Genomic DNA, 25,976 nt, shown 5'->3' on the forward strand with positions numbered 1-25,976 from the left:
AAAGTCACTTCATGGCTAGCCTGGAAGCATTACCCATTTTCTCTTCAGGACGAGCCTCTGTAACAACTTGGGATGCTTCAGGATCCTGCAAGATTCTGTTCACATTACATGGTCATTCATTCATGGATTTACGAACAGCTGGGCAGCCCTTGATATGTACATCGTGCCTGTCCTGCAGCCAGTTGGAGGGGTATATTTCATTTAGCTGCCCCAACTTAATTGCCAGAGTGTGCTGTTCAGGTAGAGCCCCAGACCAGTGATGGCAAGAAGGCAAGCCTTGTCCCTGCCTCCTACCTCTTGCCACAACCAGCTGGCCGCCCTCGGTGTGGTTTGTCATAAGGTGCCCGCAGAAAGCACATGTTGTCCTTCTGTAGCTCCCATTTCTCCTGAGAACCCATCAGCCAAAATCTTAAGAAGGGAATGTGTCTGACACTTTCTGAGCTGGGGCTCGAAGTTTCTGGGCCAGAGTAGGCAGAAGCTGGCCCAGGAAGTCATGGGGAAAAGCTGTTTGCCTAGTGCTGTAGACATCTGTGCAAATGCTCTGGGGTCAAATGGAGCAGAAGGCCAGGGATTTTAAAATCGGAACGCCTGCCTGAAGGATGCCTAACCTGTGTCACTGGGCAATGAGGGTATCCTCACAGTGTTTCTCTGACAGTGTATCAGCATCCTAGGGGGAGGGATGTGATTAGAGTGTACTCATTGTTTTCCATGGAGGCATTCTCCACAGATCAGTCTTGGTTTCTGCTCCCTCTGTGGGTTTCCTGCCATATAACTGTTTTCAGGAAAGAGGAGATCGATTCAGACATCAGAATGTCCCAGGGTCCCTAAAGACTTGTCCATAGATGGGCTACATCATGGTCATCTGTGGGGATCTATTTTAAATGCAAATTTGCAAGCCCTCCTCCCAAAGTTTTTGACTTAGTAGAGCAGAACCTGAAGTAACTGCATGCATTAAGAATTTTTCCTAAGTGATTTGAATGCCTGGACTGGCATGCAAGCTATTGTGTCTGAGTCACTTTACCAAGACCTTGATTTTTCTTCTGGTGAATGAGTGCATTGATTTGAGATTCTCAGGTTTGTCTCCATGAGACTCGAATGACACGCATGAGGAATGCACATTCCCCACAGTCCTAGCCCACTTCTGCCCTCCTCAGGTGAGCCCTCATAGTCTCAGAGGAGTTCTAGGTGTAGGGAATCTTGTCACAGGGGCAAGGACTGACTCACGCCCAGGGGTGATTGGGAGCATTAACATGCAGACGTCCTGACCCCTCTGTGCCTGGGACAGCTGGGAGAGGCTCTCATAGCTGCTTGGGATATAGCTATGCTATGTTGCCTACTTTAGCTTGTTGTTTCCAAGATGAGTATAGATGTCATGCCAGATGTCCCCGGCAAGGGAGAAGGAGGAGGGGTCCTCTAAGCCTGGCTTTTGGATGGCAATCCTGGACCTTCACCTTGTCAGCCCACACCATGATGAATGATAGCCTCCCCTCAAGGAGACATTAAGACAAGAAATAGTTTAATCTTCTTCATCTTTTCCCCATTCCTTTTTTTCTAGTGATGTGTCTCCTTTCTTCCCAACTCTGTGTTTCTAGATCTTCACTTTCTCTCCATACCCACACTGATTAGCCTTCCCAAGGCACCACTGCCCTCAGCAGCACCAGCTTCCTGCCTTTCAGCCCCACTGGCCCTCCCCTCCTTGGCTGCTGTGAGACCCCTGTGGTCTCCTTGGCAGAGACTCAGGAGGAGCTGCAGATGCTGCAGAAACAACTGGGAGAAAATGAGCACTTCCTGTGGCCTTCATGTGCTTGGGCCAGGCTGCCCTGCCCCATGTGGCCCTGCATGGCTTTGGCTTGGTGGCGGAGTTTTGAAAAATGACCTAGGGTGTGCAGGTCACCAGCAGGGGACTGGCGAGTGGCCCTGCTTGCTTTTTTTGGGAAATGACTTTACTGTTGTCTTTCTGGTGTATGTGTGTGTGTGTGTCATCATTTCGTCAGGCCCTAGACCTGCTCCTTTCTTGAGGCTGCCAGTGTGGGGTACACCAAGTCTGCTGAAAGCCTGACACACTGGTGACGTACCTTCAGGCAGGACATGGGTGAGAGCTTTTGTGCCTTGCCTATGCGAGACAAAGTGGCCATTTCTAGGGAGTCCCTTCCATGCCTACGGCAATCTCCTGCTGTGAAAAATGCTCTTCATCAATTTCGGCTCCTGACATCATTAGGTTGAGGGTATGAAGGGTAGTAGCAGTAGAGGGATTCAGAAGAGGTGACAAGCCCCCTTTCCTAGGGCACATGGTTCATTTCTACCCTGGGACAGGTTACAGATTGGTGGCTTGGACCGGAAGCACAGGCTGTGATACCTTGATTGTAAATTCTGTCCTCTGACTCCCAGAGATCATTGATCGTATTGATCATAACCGTTATGATGTATGGCCATCTTTTTGGAAAGGCTTTGATATATGTCTGGGCTGGATGACTCATTGTCAAAATTGTTGGTGTGGGGTTTTTTATAGCTTAGAAAAAAAGAAGAAAAACCCTCAAATGAGGAATCTCTCTAATAATGCTTTTTAAAAAACCCACTTAGAAATAAGTTTAATATTACCTTAAAACCACATTCTGTGCCTTAAAAAATAAAAAAAATAAAATAAAATAGAGGCTCAGATGAGCCAGAGATTGATGGTAAGGGAAACCAGGCACAGCGTCCAGTGACCTAGGACCACAGCTGAGAATTCATATACCTGAAGCCCCCATCATCATTTAGCCCAGCTTGTTTCTTATGTCAATCCTGAAAGTGAATACACTCTCTAGTCTACTCTGTCCCAGTTTGATTCCCAGAACCAATTAGATAAGACCCTTTTTAGGAGAGTTTGTACAGCTCCCCTTTTTGTAGGCAGAAATGTCTAGAAGACTGCCTCCTACTTATCACAGCTTTACCCAGGTGTAGCAATCTAGGCTAACCCAGCAACACAAACCTGGTCTTCCTGAGTCTCACACCCCTTGTGTGATAGGTAGAACCCGGGCAGGGAACTAAGGCTCAGAGGAGTAGAGCTACTTGTTTAAGGTTATTAGTCAGTGGGAGAGATGGGCTTGAGTCCAGGTCTTCTGCTCCCAGTCCTGTGTTTCCATGATACCTTTTCTGTCTAGGATGGTTTTGTTACCATCCTGCTCAGAGCTAAGCTCAACAAATTCTGGAAGCCCCTTGAAACAATCTTTTCTCTGTCTCATTAGAGATCAGTAGAAAGTTCATCAGAACCTCTGATCTAGAATTTGATATTTGACGAATAACAAAATTTGTCCCATATCAAAATGGCAAGAATGATCTCTAGCTGACTTTTCTTTTCCTTTACCTTTCCACATTTGTCAGTTTGTCTTTGTCCAAAAGGAGTGATAGGAGACATCTGTGCATGAAAAAAGGGTCTATTGATATGGGATCAAGTCATACTTAGTCTGAGCCATTGACCAGAGTTTGGATGGTCCCAGCTTTGGTGAGCAAGATTACAGCCCTGTCTTTTCTGTCCTCAAGCACAGGCCTCTCTGAGGGATGGCAGCTTACCAGTGTTCCTTGTTTGCTTTGAAACAAGTTTCCATGGACAGTGTGCATGTCAGCTTCTTGGAGCAGCGTCCAGCAACGATCTCCTTGTGTTAGAGTCTGTCTGGCATCTTTGCATGGTTTAGGGCATGTGCTTTCTATTGTGTGGCCTGGGCAACCAGGAATGTGAGAATGCTGATCGCTGTTACTGATAGACTTGGAACGGAACCTTCTACAGCATTGGTTAAAATGTAAGCTGTCAAGAACTCCTGATTTCCCCCTTTGTCTTGGGTTGGGCTGGGGAGGAAGGGGGTATGAAAGAAGTGGGAAATCACATCTTTACAAATCCTAACTAAAATCTAGATGTTGGGTCACGTGGGTAGCTCAGTGACTCTCAATGAGTTAGGCATCTGACTCTAGATCTCAGCTCAGGTCTTGATCTCAGGGTGATGAGTTCAAGTCCCACATTGGCCTCTGTGCTGAGCATGGAGCCTATTTAAAAAAAAAAAAGAGATTCAGATGATGACATTTTTCATCCCCCAGTGATCCTAATGAACATCTCTTATTTTGCATATTGAGGAAGGAGAGACCCATGATGGGTACTTCTCAAACTTTGCTTCCAATGAGAATCTCCAGGGATGGTTTAAAAACATCCAGTGTTGAACAAATTTGTTCTATGTAGGGATGGAGATTGGGTAGATAGCATATCTATTACACAGATTTTTGTTTGTTTGTTTTGGTTTTTTGCTTTTTTGCTTATTTTTTGTTTTTTTTTTGGTGTGTGTGTGTGTGTGTGTGTTTAAATGACTGTTCCTGAGGTGCCTGGGTGGCTCAGTGGGTTAAAGCCTCTGCCTTCAGCTCAGGTCATGATCCCAGGGTCCTGGGATTGAGCCCCCATTGGGCTCTCTGCTCAGCAGGGAGCCTGCTTCCCCCCCACACCTCTGTCAAATAAATAAATAAAACCTTAAAAAAAAATCCAGTGACGAAGCTATATTCCCAGTTAAGGCAAAATCTCTGGGAGGTCCAGGCATCAGTATGTGTTTGTTTACATTTTCCAAGGTGACTGTAGTGTGTGGATAAGTTTGAGAACCAGTTACAAATGGAGATAAAAATGGACAAGTAGCCAATTGCATTATCCCCTCTGAGGAGTTTGGCTTGGTTGGAGGGAATGATGACCTCTTCCTCTTTGCTTAGGTCAAGCTATCTGCTTACTATGCTGCCCATGCTGATAATTCCTGAAGGAAAGCAGTCTTCTGAATAGGAATATCCTAAACTATAGCCCTGCCCACCTCTCTCTGTCTCTTCCACAGCCTGGACTTCTTTTCACAAAGAAGCAGAGAAGATTTGGCTCAAGGGAAGTCTCATGATTTCCTAAGATCTATGAGAGTATCAGCCTATGTTAAATGAAAGTTCTTACATCCCACCATGGATGCTAGCATTGAGCACACCTATGAATAGGAATGTGATATATCCTCCAACTTTGGGACTGAGTTCTCCTTCCAGAGCATTCCTGGACTGTATCGTGAGGAATTTTAGTAGAAGCCAGGAGTGCAGCCTCTGGACTTTTCCTTTGTGTACACTGGTGACTTCCAGATACTTTGTCCATCCTCCGCCTCTTGGTGTCTCATGCCAGCAATCACATGAGGTGAAAGTTATAGCTTTTAGGTTATGGTCTTCATCTAACTGGTATTCTGCAATGGACTGGGATTTCTGACATCGCACATGTGCCCTTTGGTGTCCACTCTTAGCAACCCCACGCTTCCTTGCTGGTCCTTCCCTTCTAATCCTCTCTTCCTCACTCTGGTTTCTTTCTGCCCAGGTGTCAGCGCCATCCATCCTGCTTCCCCAGCTTCACTGCCAAGCAACCATTTAGAAGCCAGTTCTTCTCACTATCTCAACTCCGCCCAGCCCCACTCTCCTCTGAGGGGCAGCCCAGAACTGGGAAGAAACCTGGAATCTGGCTACCTGGACAGAGGCAGCCAGTGGGATGTGATGAGGCCTCAGAAAAGGAGTGTATCAGGCGACCTGTCCTCAGGATCCTCTGTGTGTCAGCTTAACTCCAAACCCACAGGTAAAACATAAAGCCACATAAGTCGGTCTGCGAAATGAAATCTCATTTAGAGTCTCCTAGCTGGGCAGAAGCATTTTTCATTTCTCTAATCCCTGGCTTATAGAGTGGGTGTAATATGACATGGTTCTATCTGTGCTGGACCTTTCTAAGGCACTTTCTAAGTGCCCCACTTCAGCCTCCCTCCCCAGGGCCTCAGTGCTGTTTGGGGAATTGGGAAAGTCAGAGACACACTTTCTGCTCTCATGCTCATGTCATTAACCACACAGGAGAAGTTTATATCCATGAACTTCTACCTTATACCTCCTCTCTGAGGCTGGAGGAAGGGCTTGATGCCTCGTTAAAGAATATTCCATCAAGTATCCATAAGAATAATGATATCAGGCTAGACTGAAGTATTCCCTAACACACTTAGGAGAAAGTCACACTCAGCTCACCACTCGTTTCCCGATACTTCAGTTATTTTTCTAAACCATGTGGAACTCCCTCACTCTCACCGGTTACACTGGTCACCATACACTTACATTTAAAACTCCCTCAAACTTTGGGGTGCCTGGGTGGCTCAGCTGGTTAAGTGTCTGCCTTCAGCTCAGGTCATGATCTCAGGGTCCTGGGATCAAGTCCCTCATTGAGGGCTTCCCTGCTCAGTGGAAAGTCTGCTTCTCCCTCTCCCTGTACCCCCGCCCCACCTGCTCATGCACTGTGTGTGTGTGTGTGTGTGTGTCCTTGTGTGTGTGTGTGTCAAATAAATAAATGGTCTTGAAACTCCCTCACATGTAACTGTGTGTAGGAGGTAGCCCCTGGGGCATGCTTCATGCAGTCTGTCCTGGGTTTGACAGCCCGTTTCCTCTCTAAGCAAAGTCGCTGTGTTCCTGAGTGCCCATGTGAGGAATGCAGTTGGTAGAAGGATGGGGATGTTTAGGGATCCTGCTGAGGAGCCACTGGCCATGCCCCACTTCCAACTGGCCCCCCCCCTGGTGACCAGGATTCCTCATCTTCCACCTCTCCCCCATCCTCATGGGATGGCTGCAGGGGATGACCTGCTGGAGGAACATCTCAGAGAGATCCGGAACCTGAGCCAGCACCTGGAGGAGTCCATATGCATCAACGACCGGCTTCGGGAGCCGCTTGAACACCAGCTCAGCTGTGCAGCCTGTGGGAGTGGTAGGAGAGGCCCAGAGCCGCCCACGCTATCACGACTGGGGAGCCTCTGGAGGCTGGGCTTCACACTTTCCAAAGCATGTGATGGGCTTTCCTCTACTTGCTCCTTCCAAACAGTCCAGCAAGGCAGGTGGGGCAGGTGCTCTTATCCTCACTTAGAGCTAAGAAAGAACTTTCCTCCTGGCAGAGCTAACGAGGTGTGTCTGCAGGACATCTGACTTCCCAGCCCATTGCTAGTCTGCTCGTATATGTGCCTGCTGACCTCTCTGCCTTGTCATGGGATTGGCAAGTGGTGGAGCCTGCTCAGTGGGTGCTCTCCCGCAGCCACTCGCCAAGGCGGCTGTTCTCCCAACAATCTCCTCTCGGGCTGGGGTCCCTTGGAGGCCATTCCTTCTACATGCCCTTGTCCTGCCCCCAGCACCAAGGGGACTCCTGGGACAAGAGCCTCTGGCACAGCTGCAGCTAGGGCACATGGTGGGGCCTGCACAGAAACCAAACATTTGGCTCACCAGGCTTGGGGTCCAGGCCTTGGGGACCCAGGCACTCCTGCTGGGATAGGACAGTATTTCTGGAGGGACAGAATGGGTAGTTTCTGGAAATCATCTGTTACCCTAATGTGTAATGTGTCTGCTTACAATTGTGGGACAGGATCTACCTCCATTTTCTACAGCCCCAGCCTGGAACCCACACCTCAGCTCTACAACGAGAACAGAGTCCTTAAGGAAGAAAACCAGAGCCTTCAGACTCAGCTGAGTTACGTTTCTAGAGGTGGGTGGTAAAAGCCACACACTTCACTCCTTCCTGGTCCCTTTCCTCCTGGCCACACCAAACACCTTTTGAAGCCAAGAGAAGAAGGTGGAGATAACAGCTAACCAGATCCACCAATCCAAAGTCCCATGCGGTTCTCAGTCTAGAAGGGGCTACTTCCTGAGAGGTCCCAACCATGGGCCCTCATGCTCTGAGGTTCTAAGGACAAAGATAGCCGTAGCAAACCCACCACCTCTGTGCAACCAATCTGATACTCAGATACTCAGTCATTAGTTATGAACTGGATACCAGTTAGGTGTCCGTTCTCCCTGTCCAGACTTTACTGCAGCCTCATGTGTCTCTCCTGGTACTGAGCTGCCATCCCTGTTTCCTCACTGCTTCCCCTCACTCACCCACACTGGGATCCTCTCTGCTCAGTAATCCTCAGGACTCTCTGCCTGGAAGCACCAGCCAGATGTCCTCCAGAGCGTTTCCAACACTATTCAATGGGCATCCAAGGGAGGGAGGACATCATTTCCTCTGTGACCTGGGGGCAGCTGACCTTAGTGTCAATTGACTTGATCAAATCAGTATATGGTCAATAAAAATTATATTTATCTGCAAATATTTATTGAATAGCCATGAAAGACTAATACTTTCCTAAAGGATTAAGCCCAGAATGAAAGAATGTTGTGGAACGGGAAGAGACAAGTGATGTTTCTTAATCTGCCTCTTTGGAGCAGGAAGATGTGAGGGGAAAGGTCACTGATGGGGAAGTTACGAGACATCACAGAGAAGAGAGAAGACACAACTGCTAAACCACCATTGCATGCCGGGACAGGCTAGCACAGACCTCAGTGGGGAGAAGTCACTAAGATGTGGACAAGCATGGTGGGCCATGCCCAGGGACCTCCCCCTGGTACACTGACAGCACTTGCAGCCTGGTTCTCAGAGCCCCTGTCCTTAGTCTCTGGGAAATCATGCAGGTAATTCCACAAGCCCAGAAAAGGACAGATGTCCCCATTTTCAAATTGATGAATATAAATACATTCTAAAAACTGTAGGCAAGAAGTCTTGATGTTGCTCTTTGGCAAAATTAAAGAAGGGATTATCACACAGAGGGTGTGTGAACTTAGAAAATAGTGACCATTAGAAACCACAGTGTTTGGGGCACCTGGTGGCTCGGTGGGCTAAGACCTCTGCCTTAGGCTTAGGTCATGATTCCCTGCTCTCTGCTCAGCGGGGAGTCTACTTCCCCCTTATTCTTTGCCTGCCTCTCTGCCTCCTTGTGATCTCTGTCTGTCAAATAAATAAATAGAATCTTTGGGAAAAAGAAAAGAAAAGAAAGAAAGAGAAAGAAAGAAAGAAAGAAAGAAAGAAAGAAAGAAAGAAAGAAAGAAAGGAAGGAAGGAAGGAAGCACAGCTTTTGGGGCACCTGGGTGGCTCAGTTGGTTAAACACCTGCCTTTTGCTCAGATCATGATGCCTGGGTCCTGGGATTGGATCCCCTGCTCAGCAGGGAAAGGAGTCTGTTTCTCTCTCTCCCTCTGCTTCCTCCCTTCTGCTCCTGCTCTGTCTCTCTCTCTCTCTCACATAAATAAATAAATTCTCTAAGAAAAGGGAGGAAGGAAGGAAGGAAAGAAGGAAAAAAAGAAACCACAGTGTTTTCTCTAATAAAAGGGTAGACCTTATGAAAGCAGATGATCAAGGGCATTGCAAAGATGGAGGCTCCACATTCCCCAGGGCATGTGGATGTAGTGAGCTGACACCCTCTGCTTTTCTGAGCAGCTGCGGCATCAGCTTGCTTTCCCGTTGCCTTAGTTCTGCACATCAGGATGGAGGAGCTTTGGTTGGGCTCCTTGTCCAGCCAGCCTCTGCCCCCACAGTGTAAGCTGTCCTGTATTCTGCTCCTCAGAGTGCTTCCAGGAGACATGGAATGCCTGAGGGAGGCCCTGCTGTCCTCGCGATCCTGACTTCAAGAGCTGGAGATGGAGCTGGAGTGCCAAAAGGGGGAATGGCAGCAGCTTCTGGAAGACTTGGAGAAGCAACAGGAGATCTTGCATTTCCAGGAGGAACGCCTATCCCTCTAGGAAAAAGACTCCAGGTAAGGGGGAGCCCAATAAGAAGGAAGGAGGCCCTGTTTTTAGATTTAATGGGGGTATTGACAAGACAGGTATTGGAGCCTTTGGGGGCCCTCAGTTTCCCCTCTGCTATTCCTGATTTATGGATGAATTCGAGCAGAAGGAAGGACTTCTCTGAGAATGTCTTTTCACTCCAAAGTTGGGAGAGTAAAACCCTATTTTGGAAGGTTCAGCATATCAGGGGCGCCTGCGTGGCTCAGTCAGTTAAGTGTCTGGCTGTTGATTTTGGCTCAGGTCATGATCTCGGGGTCATGAGAATGAACCCTGTGCTGGGTCTGGCGCTCAACTTGGAGTCTGCTTAGGGTTCTTTCCCTCCTCTTCTGCTCTTCCTACCGTTTGCAGGCAAGTGATCTCTGTCTCTCTCAGATCAATCTTTTTAAAAATAAAAGGGGCGGTCAGCATATCAGATCCTGGAGAAAAAAAAATGTTTTCATCCTCCCCATTAATTTAAGGATGTTGGTCTCACTGAAATGTAGGAGGCATCCCCACCAGCCCTCATGCACATCCCCGACACAAGCCCTATGACTGCCTATCACCAGGAATAGAGCACCATTGGGGCAGGAAGAATACGGAGCTTGCATTCCTGCTCCCAACTAACGTAGCTAATGGCATGACATCAAGCAAAGTTACTTCATGTCTCATAGCCTCTGTTTCCACATCTGTAAAGTAAAAGTAATGGTCTTTTACTGGTTGACATCTAAGGCTAAAGCCCCGTGATGTGAAGGTTGGCTGACAGCAGGTAACCTGGAGGGGCCGAGGGGCACCAGACACTCAGCAGGCCCTTGCCTCCCCCATGCAGGCTGCAGCACACGCTTGCCCTCCTGCAGCAGCAGTGTGAGGAGAAACAGCAGCTCTTCCAGTCCCTCCAGTCAGAGCTACAGATTGACGAGGCACTTTATGGCAATTTCAAGAAAGAGCTGAAAGGTATGTGTTCTCACTCTCCCCTCCCTGGTGAGCTCCTTGCTCTTGCTTAGGATTCTGGTGCCCTTACCTTGGGAGTTGTACAGCTCTGGAAAACTACAGAGTTCTGCCTCAGCCAGGTCTGGGGCTCCCAGTAAGAACAAAGTGTTTCTCTCATGTCCAAAGCCCAGAGGTTGGTGACATGTGCAAGATCCAGCTGAGACATCCTTAAAAGTAGTCGGACAAGAGTCCAACTCTGCCTGCCTAGGTGGCCAGAGAAAAGTTGAGCAAAGTATAGGTTATACAGCGATTAAAAAATTTCAAAGAACTGTCCTGATGGCACCATAATGTGAGAAGCTCTTGAATATTGTGACTAATACATATTGCCCCCATGCAGCCAGTACAGTGGGCACCCTGCTTCTACCCTGACTCATTCCCCAGGGAGAAAGTTAAAAGATACACATTTACAGAAATACCTCTGTTAGGATCTAAATTCCAAGCCTGGATTTAAATTTTAAACTGTTTTATGAGGACTTTTTGCCACCTGCTAAAATACTGATCTAATGTTGGAGAATCTTCTTCTATTTCCCCATTGTCCTTCAAATGGGGGAGGGTATTGTAAACATCAAGTTAATAACTCAAATCAGGCTGAAACAGAGTACTGATGTCAATATGATGAAATTTAGAAAAGATTGGGGTGCCTGGGTGGCTCAGGGGGTGAAGCCTCTGCCTTCATCTTAAGTCATGATATCAGGGTCCTGGCATCAAGCCCACATCAGGTTCTCTGCTCGGCAGAGAGCCTGCTCCCGCCTCTCTCTCTGACTGCCTCTCTACCTGCTTGTGATCTCTGTCAAATAAATCAATAAAATATTTAAAAAATAAAAGAAATTTAGAAAATATAAAAAAGAAACCCTGACCTTGATTAAAGATATCAGTGATAGAGGTACAGAATCAGGAGGCCTGGCTCTCTAGCTGTTCATGGACTTAAGAATAGGGAGTTACTTAGAAACCGGCTGAGACAAGGAACTTGTAGGCAAAGGTTGCTACAAAAACCAATTCAACCTGAGACCACAGTAGGGTGAGAGATCTTGTCAGAAATATTATTAGATTGTGGGACACCATCTTGTAAAAGGGACTTTGGCAAACCAGGGAGCAAAGGGAAGACAGGAGCCACCATGCCGGGTGGCCAGAAATCTTGAACTGTTGGAGAAACTAAACAATTTTCGGCCTGGACAAGATCACAAGGAGATGAGAACTGGTTTTAAATATTTGAAGAACTATCAGGTGAAAAAGAGCTGTTGTGTTTGGCATCCCTTTAGAGGTCTGATCAAGGGTCATCAAAGGGTAAAGGGCAGTAGAATTTGGACTTAGATCATTCTTATGCCTTCCTGACCACTAGAGATTTTGAGTGATGGAATTGCTGGTTTGTGAAGGAATAAGCCTCCCATCCAAGCCCCTTTAAATAGAAGGGGATGACTTGTCAAGAATCCCATAGAAATAGCTCTTGCTTTGGATGGGATGTCTAAGCCTTTCAATTCTATTTTTTTTTTATTATCTGTTTTAAAATTCCTTAAGCAATACAGAATTTTCAATATTCAGCCAAATTTGAATTTTCATAAAACCTGATTGGATCTCCTAACTTGCTGATGAGAAGGTAAACCAGAACTTGAAGAAGTATCAGGGGCACCGCAGGCTGAGAGAATAACTTCTGTGCACTCCTGGTAGCATCAGGTCCAGACTTCCCCGTGGGAGAGCTTTGTATCAGGGAGTGTGAGAAGTCTGGTCAGTTGAGAAGGCTGCTGTTATACAGAGGAGCTATGAAGTACCATGGAAGTTTACATTCTACAGAGTGGGCCATGGAAAATGAGTACGTTTTTCCAAACAAAACATATACTTGATGGCAACAGAACTCTCAGACTAGTGGGACACACTGGTGTCAGAAGACACTCAAATCAGGGAAACCCACTGAATAGGTGTAGTTATAGGGTATTTACATGAGGAGAGTCTGATCTAAGGTGCCATTGGGAAGATAAAGAGGAATGGATAGAAGAAAAAATTTTTAGAAAGAAGTAAATCTTTGTGATAATTTAGATATAGGGGAAGAAAGACAGGAAGGAGCTTCATGGAGCTTTGGGGTTGGTAGATACTAACCATAGACTGCAGGTGCCCCGTGAGGACTTCTCAGGGGGAGTTGCCTCCTACCTCATGACCTCCGGCCTCCTTATAAGATGCTATAGCAGTATTTGGATACTATGGTGCTTATAAAAACATAATGCAAATGAGTAAAAATGGAAAATATGGGATGTTTCCAGAAAATTTCTCATAGTAAACTCTAATCCTTTATAACTTGTAGTAACGACTTAGAGAAGCCTTTCTCTACTAACTTCTTGGGAGCATTTTTTTCGTTTGTAAATTCAGTATGTTTTTTTTTTTTTCCTTTCAATTTTGTTTTTATATGACAGAGGAAAAAAAATCCATTCATCCTGACTTCATCCTACGTCATACCTCTCCTTTCTTATAGTTGTTTTAGGAGTCATTTCAAAGCTCCTACCTCTGAAGCCCCATACTTTCTTATCCTTAATTCTGTAACCTCATGAGAACCATGAATTCTTGTGATAGCTCTTTCATATACTCATTTGGTCACAAAACCTGTCTGAACTGACCAAAATGGTATTCACAGACTTGACTTAACCCCACTCAGTGGTAATGTTCACTCAGCTTGTCACAGAAATTTGAATGTATTTGCCTAAAGGCCTGTGGCCCAGAGGCAACCTGGTGTATGGGCTACATGAGAGATGGCATACAGATCCTATGGCCTTCCTAAACACCAAAACAAATTCTACTTTTTGAAATGTATTTGACTTCAAGCTTTCAGATAAGATATGTGGTTTTGTAGAATATTTATTAGCTGTTTTCATACCTAGTACAAAGAAACAGACTATGGTAGCAAATAGAGATTTAAAAACAAAACAAAACAAAACAAAACAAAACAAAAAACAGTCTCTTCAATAAATGGTGCTGGGAAAACTGGACAGCTATATGTAGAAGAATGAAACTCGACCATTCTCTTACGCTGTACACAAAGATAAACTCAAAATGAATAAAAGACCTCAATGTGAGACAGGAATCCATCAGAATCCTAGAGGAGAATATAGGCAGTAATCTCTTTGATATCAGCCACAGCAACTTCTTTCAAGATATGTCTCCAAAGGCTAAGCAAACAAAAGCGAAAATAAAGTTTTGGGACTTCATCAAAATCAAAAGCTTCTGCACAGCAAAGGAAACAGTCAAGAAAACAAAGAGGCAACCCATGGAATGGGAGAAGATATTTGCAAATGACAGTACAGACAAAAGGTTGATATCCAAGATCTATAAAGAACTCCTCAAACTCAACACACACAAAACAGACAATCATATCAAAAAATGGGCAGAAGATATGGACAGACACTTCTTCCATGAAGACATATAAATGGCTATCAGACACATGAAAAAATGTTCTTCATCACTAGCTCTCAGGGAGATTCAAATTAAAACCACATTGAGATATCACCTTAACACCAGTTAGAATGGCCAAAATTAACAAGCCAGGAAACAACATGTGTTGGAGGGGATGTGGAGAAAGGGGAACCCTCTTACACTGCTGGTGGGAATGCAAGTTGGTGCAGCCTCTTTGGAGAACAGTGTGGAGATTCCTCAAGAAATTAAAAATAGAACTTCCCTATGACCCTGCTATTGCACTACTTGGTATTTACCCCAAAGATACAGATGTTGTGAAAAGAAGGGCCATCTGTACCCCAATGTTTATAGCAGCAATGGCCACGGTCGCCAAACTGTGGAAAGAACCAAGATGCTTTTCAATGGACAAAGAGATAAGGAAGATGTGGAACATATACACTATGGAGTATTATGCCTCCATCAGAAAGGATGAATACCCAACTTTTGTAGCAACAAAAATCTCTTCCAGGACTGGAAAATATTATGCTGAGTGAAATAAGTCAAGCAGAGAGAGTCAATTATTTGTAGAACATAACAAATAGCATGGAGGTCAAGGGGAGATGGAGAGGAGAAGGGATTTGAGGGAAATTGGAAGGGGAGGTGAACCATGAGAGACTATGGACTCTGAGAAACAATCTGAGGGGTCTGAAGGGGCAGGGGGTGGGAGGTTGGGGGAACCAGGTGGTGGGTATTGGAGAGGGCACAGATTGCATGGAGCACTGGGTGTGGTGCAAAAACAATGAATACTGTTACACTGAAAATAAATAAAAATAATTTTTTAAAAAAGTGAAAGTTATGCAAAGCCTTATTCTATGCCAAGTATTAGAAGTTAGACTAACCAGCCAGGGGAACAAGGCTCAGGCAAAGTGAAAGTTATGTAAAGCTTTATTCTATGCCAAGCATTAGATGTCAGACTGACTGGCCATGGCCGCCTCCAAAGAGAGAAACTCCCCTTGGTCTTACAGGCTAGTTTTTATAGGGCACAACTGCAGACCTCTAAGTATGTGGCTTTGGCTGATTGGATGTCTCCTACCTGTGTGTTTTAGTAATGGTTACCTGGAACCAATACTAGTAACTGCTGAGGCATTTATTAAACAACAAAATGGCCTTGTTTTAAGGTATGTGCTTTAGCAACGGTTACCCGGAACTGGTATCAGTAACTGCTGAGGCATTTATTAAACAACAAAATGGCTACCTAGGCAACATGGAATCACTATGGCTAAGTAGGCCCAGGCAGGCCCTACGGGTTTAACAGGTTTTAATGTGGAATCAGCCCCAACAGAGGCAGCTGCATCCCAAATGCGTTGCCTGGGGCCCTGAGAGGACAGTGGGGTCCAGAGCAGAAAGGAATGCCCTGGAGGAGTGTTCTGACAAATGCCTGGAAAAGCTTGGATCTGAGCCACCAGACCCCTTCTCTCTCTATTCTTTCAGCTGCCACCTGGGATGCCTGTCTCCAGGTCCCTTTGAGCAGTGAGCTCAGCCACCTGGTGGCAGAGATCTGAGCTTTGTGAGGGCAGCTGGAGCAAAGCATCCAGGTGAACAGCTGTCTGAGATTGCAGCTGGAGCACCAGTTGGATGGCAGTGGGAGCAAAACTGGCTTCAGCCTCTCCTCTCCCACCAGGAGGACCCTGGAAACAAGCAACCACTCTTCCAAGGTAGGAAGCAGGGGGACCAGGAAGCCTGCCCACTTAGCAATGGGGCAGTGGCCAGGATGTCTGTGTTGGAAGGGATCTTCCCTCTTCCATACTCCTTAAGGTCCAGGTGAAATCAGAGGCATTTCAATCTCCAACCTTGGGTGAGAGGGTGGGATTTAGGGTCCCAGCTGGTTCGGGCCCCAGATTCTGAGTTTACAGGTACAGGTTGCTTGCCTTGGGCAAGGTGTTTGAAGTCCCCAGGTACTGAAGCCTTACTTTCCTCATTTTCAAGGTGAGGACAATAATCATATGTATCTTATGGACAATCATATGCATGTTATATGGTAATATGGTAATTAAGCCTTAAGTGCAATAATTTACAAGTGCCTGACATGGTAAGCATTGCTCAACAGTTAATAGCTTGTATTTGTGGAGTGCTTTAAAATTTACCATGAGTTTGCAAACAATTTTCCAAACTGTTTCATCTGAGGTAAGGGAGGTTTTGCCTTTGTATTTCAACGTGGGAAAACTTTGGGATTGAGACATTAACCAGCTAAGACCCGACCCAGGATTCGAACTGGATGTTTTTATTTCCAGCTGCTGGCCTTCCTCCTCACGTCCTTCCTCCTCACCAGCCTCTGTCTTGGTATCGTTTGCCTTCCAGTTTCCCATTCCCTGATTTGAGGGGAGCTCAGCTGAGTGGAAACCATTCCTGTTCCGAAGGCAATGCTGGTTGTGGAAAGCAAGGGGATGATAGCTCCCTTTATTGCCAGTGGCTGTCATCTCCTCCCCTCCCCTCCGCGTCTGCCCTTCCAGATACTGGCTTGCCTGCTCTCTCCCTCTCTTCTCAATGTCCTTCATCCAGCCCCCTTCGCCTAGCTTCAGTCTGAATGTTAGTACTGTTGCCCTCCATCTTGACACACTCATTTCAACTTATTCTTTTCTTTTTTTAATTAGCCATCTCCTCTCACCCCCAGGACACTATTTTCAATTTTATTTCAGTAGGAGCCATTTCTGCTCAGGATTCTCTAAAAATGAGCTTTCAGACATGTTCCTGCCTGCTCTTCCTGGGGCATGTTAATCCTTAGCTTTTCCCCCCAGTCCTTTTGGATTTTCACTAATTAGGCACTGACTTGTCAAATGAAGTCACATTCCCAATATCCTGTGTTGTGGCCATTAGATGAGAAAGTGTCATGTGAACTGTGTCCCATAGTAACTGCTCAGCCACAGTAGGGTGGATGGCTGGCTCTCCCTGGGGAGCCGTGATGGTTGTAGTGTTCAGTTATAACTCCCTGCTCTGCCCTCGTGGCCAGCTTTCCTCCATCACTGCGTCCCCACAACCCCAGCCAGGACTCAGCCCCAGTGACTCCAACACTGTGACTGCTCCTTACCCACCACAATGGCCTGAGCTGGAGAGCTGGTTCTAGGCCACCTCCTGAGCAGGACTTCCTGCCTTCTCTGATATTTTCCAATTCTTCCACTGTAGAATTGCTGCCTGGTCTCCAGGAGGGTGTCTCTAACCTGCCATGCCTTCTGTCTCTACCCTTCTCATCCTGCTACATTTTTCCCATCACTAACTCATCAGAATGGTGATTGAAATGCTACTTTAATTGCCCACAAGTCCATTCATACTTTGATTCAGTATTTTTGACACATATACTACACATATTTGACGTGGAAATATTAGGGTTCCGAGCTCAAGAAAGAATTCTTGAGACATTTTCTGTGCAAAAAGCTCTTTTTATGATAGCACAGGGACAGGACCAGTGGGCAGAAAGAGTGGCACTGGGGTTGTGAGGAGCCATTGATTATATAGTTTGGAACTGGGGGAGCTACAGGCAAAGGGAAGTTTCTGAAAGGAATTTAATATGCTAAAGAAGACTCATGACATCCTGGAGGCCTGACTTTTGTCAAGCTAAGACTGTTTTTCCCTCTAGTAGGTCATTAAGTTTAAGACAGTTGGGGTTCCTGTAATGTCTTATTCTGACTGCCTTAAGGGTTTGTCAATGGACTACAGGTTATAAGGAAATTTAACTTTATGTACATTTCCTTTTGCCTTTGTTCTCCACATCATAGGTTTAGTCACAAGGCAGTGTATTAAAAATTGCGCTTGCGCACACACACACACACACACACACACACACACACAATTGCATACATAATTATATTATATAAAATATAATTATATAAAATGTGGGCTAGAAAAATGCACCTAATAATCTTTCAAACCAGAAGTTGCTTCTCATGGAGCTCGCTTCCATTAAAGGGACATGTTCTTGTTCCAAACTAAGGGATTTGTTTGCTGTTCCTTACTGTCGTGGTTGGGGTATAATGAGGACAATCCATGCTACCTTAGGTCTCTGATGGTGATGACTAGGCTGTGCGTGGGTTTGCTTAGTGTGGTTCCAGGGTTCCTGAAAATTGTTGTTGTCTTTACATCCTAGACTCCATTGCTTCCTCTCCAGTCCGAGATGTTGGCATGAACTCTCCAGTGCTCACATTCCCTAGCCTTTCTTCTGCTGCTCCTGGCTCAGCACCACCATTTTCAAGAGGACAAATGGTAAATATGGCAACGGAAGGATTCAGGGATTGATGATGGAGAATTACCAATACAAGTAGCCTTTGGTTACTAATGGGCACATTACCTGAATGTAGAGATTTTTCTTCTTGGGTCCCAAAGTCTTTAGCCCTACTCATTGCACCTTCTGTGGCCCCCTGTTTTGCCATTATTCTTCCTCCTCTGTGGTTTTCCTATTGCTCTGTTGTGCTTCACTGCATGGTGATCTCTCTGTCCTTGAAAGTGCTCGCTGTGTCCAGCTTAATTTCTTTGTCTGTGTCTTCTTTTTAAAAATGGGTTTATTTTTTATTTATTTTATTTTATTATTTTATTTTTTCAGTGCTCCAAGATTCATTGTTTATGCACCACACCCAGTGCTCCATGAAATATGTGCTTTCCTTAATACCCACCACTAGGCTCTCCCAACCCCTCACCTCCCTCCCTTCCAGAACCCTTATTTTGTCTGTGTCTTCTTAACTGGAAATTTAAAATTTTTTATTAAAATAATATTTGTCCTGGATATTTCATTTGTCAGTAAGGATAAAATTTTGCCTCCTGGCAATTTGATCATTAAGAGATGATGTAAGAAAGATCATAAAACCATAGAATCTGGACTGGAAGAGATTATGCTGAGTGAGATAAGTCAAGCAGAGAGAGTCAATTATCATATGGTTTCATTTATTTGTGGAACATGACAAATAGCATGGAGGACAAGGGGAGATGGAGAGGAGAAGGGAGTTGAGGGAAATTGGAAGGGGATGTGAACCATGAGAGACTATGGACTCTGAAAAACAATCTGAGGGTTTTGAAGTGACAGGGGATGGGAGGTTGGGGGAACCAGGTGGTGGGTATTATAGAGGGCACGGATGGCATGGAGCACTGGGTGTGGGTTAAAAACAATGAATACTGTTATGCTTAAAAGAAATAAAAAATTAAAAACAAACAAACAAACAAACAAACAAAAAAACCCATAGAACCCAGAAATCTATGGACTTCACACCTGGCTTGTACTTTTCCCAGAGTGCCTTTCCTATTCCTGGCCTCTTTACTCCTTGATGTCTATTTTAGAATGAAGTGGACTGAGGATATGCTCATCACTGTGGATTCTATGTTGTTCTGGTCTTGTTTTTCAGAGCTGGATTTGGATACTTCTCCAGTGATGAAGAATCTTCCCAAGCTGGAGGGCGAAGTTACTGATGGCTCCTTTGCCAATAAGCATGGCCACCATGTCATTGGCCACATTGATGACTACAGCACCTTAAGACATCAGATAGGGGAGGGCAAACTGCTGGTCAAAAAGATAGCAGATCTTGTGAGATCAGCCTGCACCTTCCCTGGCCTTGAAACTCAGGGCACAGAGGTAATCACACTGTAGGTCTTAAGTGCTCCTTTTCCTTGTGTACTTTCTCTTTCTGATCTTAGCTCCTTCTCCCGCTACTTATCTCCCATAACTGAGTCTACGTCTTCTGCTTAACACTCAGCTGGGCTTTTCTTCTCCATCTCCTGTTTTCACTATACACTCTGCCCTGACTGACGTTTCCTCTAAGAAACACAGAAGAGTCAGAAGAGAATTGTCATCCTCATCTGTAGGGGATTTGCTGAGTATTGGCTTATGTGTCGTGCTCTACTGAGCACCCTTTGCTCACTTATTATCTGGTCCAGTCACCCTGGCACATGATCATCCATCGGCAGAGTAAAAGCACTTAATCAGGTGGCTGGAAATTCAGGATTTGCATCTGCATGGGCCACATGTCGTGGAAGGGGCGAAGCCTGGCAGCCATGGGATCTCTCTGGGCAGACTGAGCAGGGCAGGGAAGCTGGCAGTGCACCTTCTCAGAGCGCTACCCTGTTCAGAGACCAGGTACCAGCTGCTGTGCTGTTTGAGGCACTGGAGGTGCATGGATGTGCAGGGACAGCCCTGTCTTCAAGAGCCTCCACCCCAGAGAGAAGGCCACATATCCAAGTAAATAAGGACAACAGGGGGTCTGGGCTCAGTGTCAAGCCATCCTCTGAGTTGGGAGGATGCAAACACAGAAGGGGTTCTTGGGCCAGGCAAGGAAAGTCACAGCCTCCTGGAGGAACCACTGGTGAGATACACAGCTTCTCTGGGTGGTGGAGGATAGCATCCCAGGTGAAGGGAATGGCATCATAGTCCTTGGAGCTACAAATGGTTCAGCCCAGTTGAAGCAGAAGGTATGATTTAGAGATACGCATGGGGGTGCCAAAGCAAAAATCAGGGGCCTTAGACCTGAGATCATGGAGCAGGACTAAGAGCTTACAGAGAGTATGAGAGAAGTCAGAATCTAGTGATTCTTACAAATTGGAGGTCACTGTTGAAGTGGAGATCCAGGGCTTCCAGGTTTAAAAACGGTTTCACGTGTTCAAACAGGCCCATGCCTGTGCCTCACTCATGAGGGAAAACTGAGCCCTGTGCTGGGAGAGCTGGAGCAGGGGGAAGAGAATGATCTCTCAGTCTGGTGCCCAGGGCAATCTCCCCCTTCTCCCAGGTGCCTGGCAGCAAAGGCATCCATGAACTTGGGAGCACTGCCCAGGCCCTGCAGCACATGCTGGACGAGTCGGCCTCCCTCCTCGCCATGTTCTGATGAGTGGCCCTGCCCAGCTCCCCCAGCCCTGCCCTTTCTGACAGCACAGTAAGTGGCAGCCTCCTTCATTGCTTATGCCCCAAATGCCATTCTGCCCCCTCAGTTCCCAAGTCCTAAAGGTCAGGAGCTGGACAGTTGAGTTGGGACAGGGGACCTTAGGGGAGCATCCCCGGGGGAAGACCTGTTATCCGTGGTGGCGGTTGGCAAGGCAGGTCCTACGACATCCCTTCTTCTCCCACCGTGTTTGGGTTCTTTCACTTTCTGAACATAGCTGAGCTGCAAAATGTAGGGACCTGTGAAAATGTCGACACCTCCTTTTCCTGTGCCATCCCCACAGAATGTCACCATGAGATGAGCAGCTTCCTGGAGCCACCCACTGCATCCCACACACAGCCTTCCTCCACATCTCTGGGCCAGGCCTGGAAGAGTCAGCCTCCCCACAACCAGGTGCTCTCAGATATGAGGCCTGGACTCTGGTTGGGGGGAGTGTGGACAGGAAATTATCTCCATATCCCCCCTCCAGCCCTGCCTAGGAGCATGAGGGCAGATTAAAGCACTAACACCTTATGGGCCCAACTATGCTGGTTCTGAGGCAGAGGGTGTTCTGCCATCTTGAAGTTGTTCCAAAGATTTACAGAATCACACAGTCTCCCCAGGCAAAACACACCCAGCTAGTGAGACTTATCCATGAGTCCCCGGTACTAGAACCAATGTCAGCACTGAATGTGTGCTCTTGGTCCACCGCTGGGAGTCCTGGCACTGCCCAGGGATCAGGGCCTCTACAGCCACAGGAGTGGAGGCCCGTGTCCATGTGCGTGGGGGCTCCCGGGGCCTCAGTATGCTGACCTAATGGCCTTGGTCTAAGCTGGCCTCAGCTGGAGCCTTCTAGTGTCTCTCTTGGAGGGACTCCAGTCCAGAAATCATTGAGAGGATTGTAGAATCCTGCTTTTGATTTTCAAGAGCCACAAAGCATCGGGTGCTTGAGGCCTTCTGACCTGTGACAGAGAGACTGTTTCTCTTCCCCAGGGACATTCCCTGCAAAGGGAACTTCTGGAACTGAGAACCAGACTGTCCAAACAGGAGAGTGTCCTGCAGAACACAGAGCGTCTGAAGCCCACCAACCAACAGAAGGAGAGCATGCAGCAGTTCATCTTTAATCAGTGTGGGTGCCCCTGAGGCAGGGGATGAGGAGGAAAGTAGGGGTGAGAGGACTTCCAGGCTCCCCACTTGTGCTGCTGATGGACCCTAACCAGACAGACTGGGTGGGGTGGGGAGGAGGGCTGCAGACCAGTGTGATGTCCCCAAAACTCCTGTGCCATGAGTAACGGGATGCAGAGGGAGGGGTGCATGGGGGCAGCAAGAGACCCTGATGTGAGCTGCCAGAAAGACACCCTTTGGAACACACTAGGCAAGTATGGCCACAGATGGTCACTTCTACCTATTGGGCTGTTTTGTTGTTTTAGTAACCAGGACACATGATGTTTTGAAGAAGGCAAGGACTAGTTTGGAGGTAAGGACACCACTGCACCTGCCAGAGCCACAGAACCCAGCCCAAATCCATTCCCACCTGTCTCCAGAGTCTGCAGATGATCCCCGACTCACTCTGATCTTACAGGAGATTTCCAGTACATACCTAGGACTCAGGTCTGCACTAAATGTCCTTCTAGCTTCGCTCCCCATCACCTCTCCCACCCCAGTCACTTCCCTGCCATCTCATCTCCCTGTGACATCGTAACCCTCTTCTCTCCTCACCGCACTTCTTCCCTCCTTTAGGCCAAGTCAGGAGTCCGAGGAAAACAAGTGAGTTGATTCCCAAGACAAGAGGACATGGGGAGTATGCCTCTGAATTAGCTTCTAGGAAAGGGGCTCTGGGGCCAGCTCTAGTGTTTCCTGTAGCCCTTTTCACTTCATAAAAAAATAAACTGGAGATGTGATCAAATCGGTTGATTCTGTTCCACACTCTATTGGCAGAGAATAGCCATTCAATCTTGATCTTTCTTTTTCCAAAGAAAACCATTGGGTCTTCTTGACCTAAAAGAGAATTTGATAATTAATAAAAATGAAACTTGAAGGGAAACATTTTATGTATATGGCAGGTATTTTGTACATTTACTTGAAATACTAACCTGATCCCTAGCAAGTAAGCTGAAGTGTACCAAATGGCTTGTAAATCAGAAACTAAACCTTTAGGGGAACCTGGGTGGCTCAGGCAGTTGAGCATCTGACTTGATCTTGGCTCAGGTCTTGATCTCAGGGTTGAGGCTTCAAGCCCTGTGTTGGGCTCCACGCTAGCCATGGAGATTCCTTAAAAAGGAATAGGGAAAGAAGCTAAACACTTCACTGGACGTTAAAGTTCTGCCATAAGTAATTGGACCTTTTCCTCGGAATGTCCCTTATGTAGCCTGAGAGAATATTAATCCCATGGTGTGAAAATGGTTTGGGCCATGACTTCACCCTCCCCTCCAAACTTTTTTCTTTTTCTAATTCCCTTTTTTCCTACTCTAATGATTCCTTTCTTTCCTGAGACTCTAGAAGAACACATACAAGATGGCCTTTGTAAAGTCTTATTCCTGTCCCAGCAAAGGTAACCCAACAGCCCCACACACCCACTGGCTTCCTCATGTTTGGAAGTTTCCTCTGCACTTTGCAGAGACCAATGGAAAGGTCGTGAGGCCTGTATTCTAATCCCAGGCTTGTCACTAACTGGCTCTGTGGCCTTGGCCCATCCATCTGTAAGAGGTGGCAGTTGGAGCTCCCTGCTGATGGGGCCCCTCCCTCTCCTCATTAAGTACATGGGACATGAACTGAACAGGGGGCTTCCCTGCATTACATCCTCTCCTTCCTACAACAGGCTGTTTCTTCATGGGCGTGTTTCATACTAAGTGCTTCGGTTCCTGGGAGGTCACAGAAGCCATCTTTTTGTTCCAAGTGAACTAGGGAGTGGACTGGCCAGTGAAGAGGGAGTGTGCGATCTGAGCACCTCATGTGCAGTGGCTCTGAGCACGGTTGTCTCCTGCCCAAGGTGATGGGAAACTTCCCTTTCACCTGGTGCCATGAGGGGCTCCTCAAGTCCACACCCCCTCCCCTGGGCTTATCCTTCTGACAGGCTCTTGCTGAGCTCCTGGCTCAGCACCCCCTCCTAGTGATCACTGCAGTTCAGGGAGCCACCAGCAGAACCTGATACTAGGTTCTCACCTTATCATATTTCTGTCTCCAGGTGAAGTCCCTAAGGGCACTGCCATGCACCCTGGTCTTGTGATCCTTGCCTTCCAGGAGCCCCTGAAGAAAAGGAACCACTGGAGGTCCTTCAAACAGCAGGAAGACTGGGCCTTCCCCACTTTGGTGCAGATTCTCAATCTGCTGAGGAGACTTGGAGCCCAGTCCTCCACACCTGCCAGAGGGTCCCATCCTCTTCCCGGTGGAGGAGGATGAAGGGTAGCCAGCCTCTCCTGTGGCTGAGGAACACCACCCACCCGGGGCTGCTCACCCAAGCATTGGTCTGTAGAGGAGCTCCTGACAATGCTTCTGCACACCTCACTGGCCTGGGAACTGGCCGCAGCCAGTCCTTGCTCCAATGCCTGCCCGAAGACGGTCAGCTCAGGGAACACAGGACCCTGCTTCCTACAGATGGAACCTCTGATCCCCACACAGGAGCTCCTCAGCCCGTTCCAAAGCCCATGAGTGACAGCAGTGCCCTGAGGTCCAGTAGGCCTCAGCCAGCACAACTCCCAGATCCATGCTTCCCTGGGTCTGGCTTAGCCCAGCCAACTTTTGGCTGGGCATCCTTCTACACCACGGCTCCTGAGTGCTTCAGATGTTCCTGGTGAAAGCAGTGGCTTCCCATGTGCCATCTCCTGCTTAGCCTAGCACCTCCTAGTTCCCTTCTTTTATGATCTCCAAAGTGTAGCCACCTCAGTCTGAATATGCCGTTCCCTTTCATCACCCTAACTCCTCTCTGGGGAACTCGGGCTCAGGGCCAGCTCAAGCCCATTGAAAGTCCTGTACAACAAACCAGTTATCATTTTTAAGTGGCAACCAAGAAGCCCCAGTTGTGGGAGAGCCTAGTCTGTGTCCTGACAGTGTTCTAGAAGGTGTGTACGTGTGTATAAATGTACGACAGATATTTATATGTGTTGCTATAGTAATTGTCGAGGGCAACATACGTGGCGGATAGAGTCTGTTAGAGGAAATGAAATGCAGTCCTTTTGGCGGCTATGAAAGTAAAATGTGTCCAAAGAAGTAAAAGGTTTTTCTTCACCTGCTCTGTTTCTGATTTTGGCAGCAGTCTCTAGGCTGAGCATGTAAGAGTAGGAAAGACACATTGTCCCTAAGAAGGTCATAGACTACTGTTGAAGTCTAAGTTTAAAAGGAGTTTTGCCTTCTCCATCACTTTTTAAGAATCCCCAATCTAAAAATATTAGAGAGTGGTTCTTAGGTTTGGAGAGCCTTAGAATCAGCAGTGGAGATCATAGGAGCCATTTCCTGGACTCCAATCCCAAGTATTTCATTGGTGGGTGGCCCAAGAATCTGCATTTCTTACACAAATACCCCCAGGTGATTCTTTTCTTTTTCTTTTTTTTTTCCTTTTTGGTTTCAGAGGGTTTTTGTGTGTGTGTGTGTGTGTGTGTGTGTGTTTGGGTTTGTTTTTTTTTTTAGCCTTTTAAAAAAAATTCTTTACAGTGTTCCAAATTCATTGTTTATGCACCACACCCAGTGGTCCATGCAATGCATGCCCTCCATAATAGCCACCACCAGGCTAACACTGCATTCCACCCCCCTCCCCTCCAAAACCCTCAGACTGTTTCTCAAAGTGACAGGCTCTTATGGTTCATCTCCCTCTCCAATTTCCCCCAACTCCCATCTCCTCTCCAGCTCCCCATGCCCTTCATGTTATTCCTTATGCTTCACAAATAAGTGAAACCATATAATTGACTCTGCTTGACTTATTTCACTCAGCATAATCTCCTCCAGTCCCATCCTAAGTCATCCTTCCTGATGGAGACATTATACTCCATGGAGTATATGGACCATGTCTTTCTTATCCATTCATCCGTTGAAGGGCATCTTGGTTCTTTCCAGTTTGGCGACTGTGGCCATTGCTGCTATGAACATTGGGGTACAGATGGCCCTTCTTTTCACCATCTGT

At 46.8% G+C, this 25,976-nt stretch overlaps 1 pseudogene across 1 annotated transcript in view; it reads left to right on the forward strand.

The window, feature by feature from the left end:
• The window catches only part of LOC309859311 (myomegalin-like), a 66,640-nt pseudogene extending 41,553 nt beyond the window's left edge, over nt 1–25,087 (forward strand). Inside the window, exons 12-25 of the transcript XR_014316658.1 lie at nt 1,593–1,801; nt 5,345–5,596; nt 6,626–6,757; nt 7,403–7,522; nt 9,418–9,604; nt 10,441–10,565; nt 15,468–15,691; nt 18,115–18,230; nt 19,361–19,587; nt 20,735–20,878; nt 21,857–21,992; nt 22,294–22,340; nt 23,363–23,414; nt 24,048–25,087. The product of XR_014316658.1 is annotated as a myomegalin-like (transcript). The remainder of the gene's footprint in view (nt 1–1,592; nt 1,802–5,344; nt 5,597–6,625; nt 6,758–7,402; nt 7,523–9,417; nt 9,605–10,440; nt 10,566–15,467; nt 15,692–18,114; nt 18,231–19,360; nt 19,588–20,734; nt 20,879–21,856; nt 21,993–22,293; nt 22,341–23,362; nt 23,415–24,047) is intronic.
• Nucleotides 25,088–25,976: the final 889 nt, after the last annotated feature.

This window comes from Mustela nivalis (assembly GCF_964662115.1).
Source record: "Mustela nivalis genome assembly, chromosome: 2".
Lineage (NCBI taxonomy): Eukaryota > Metazoa > Chordata > Mammalia > Carnivora > Mustelidae > Mustela > Mustela nivalis.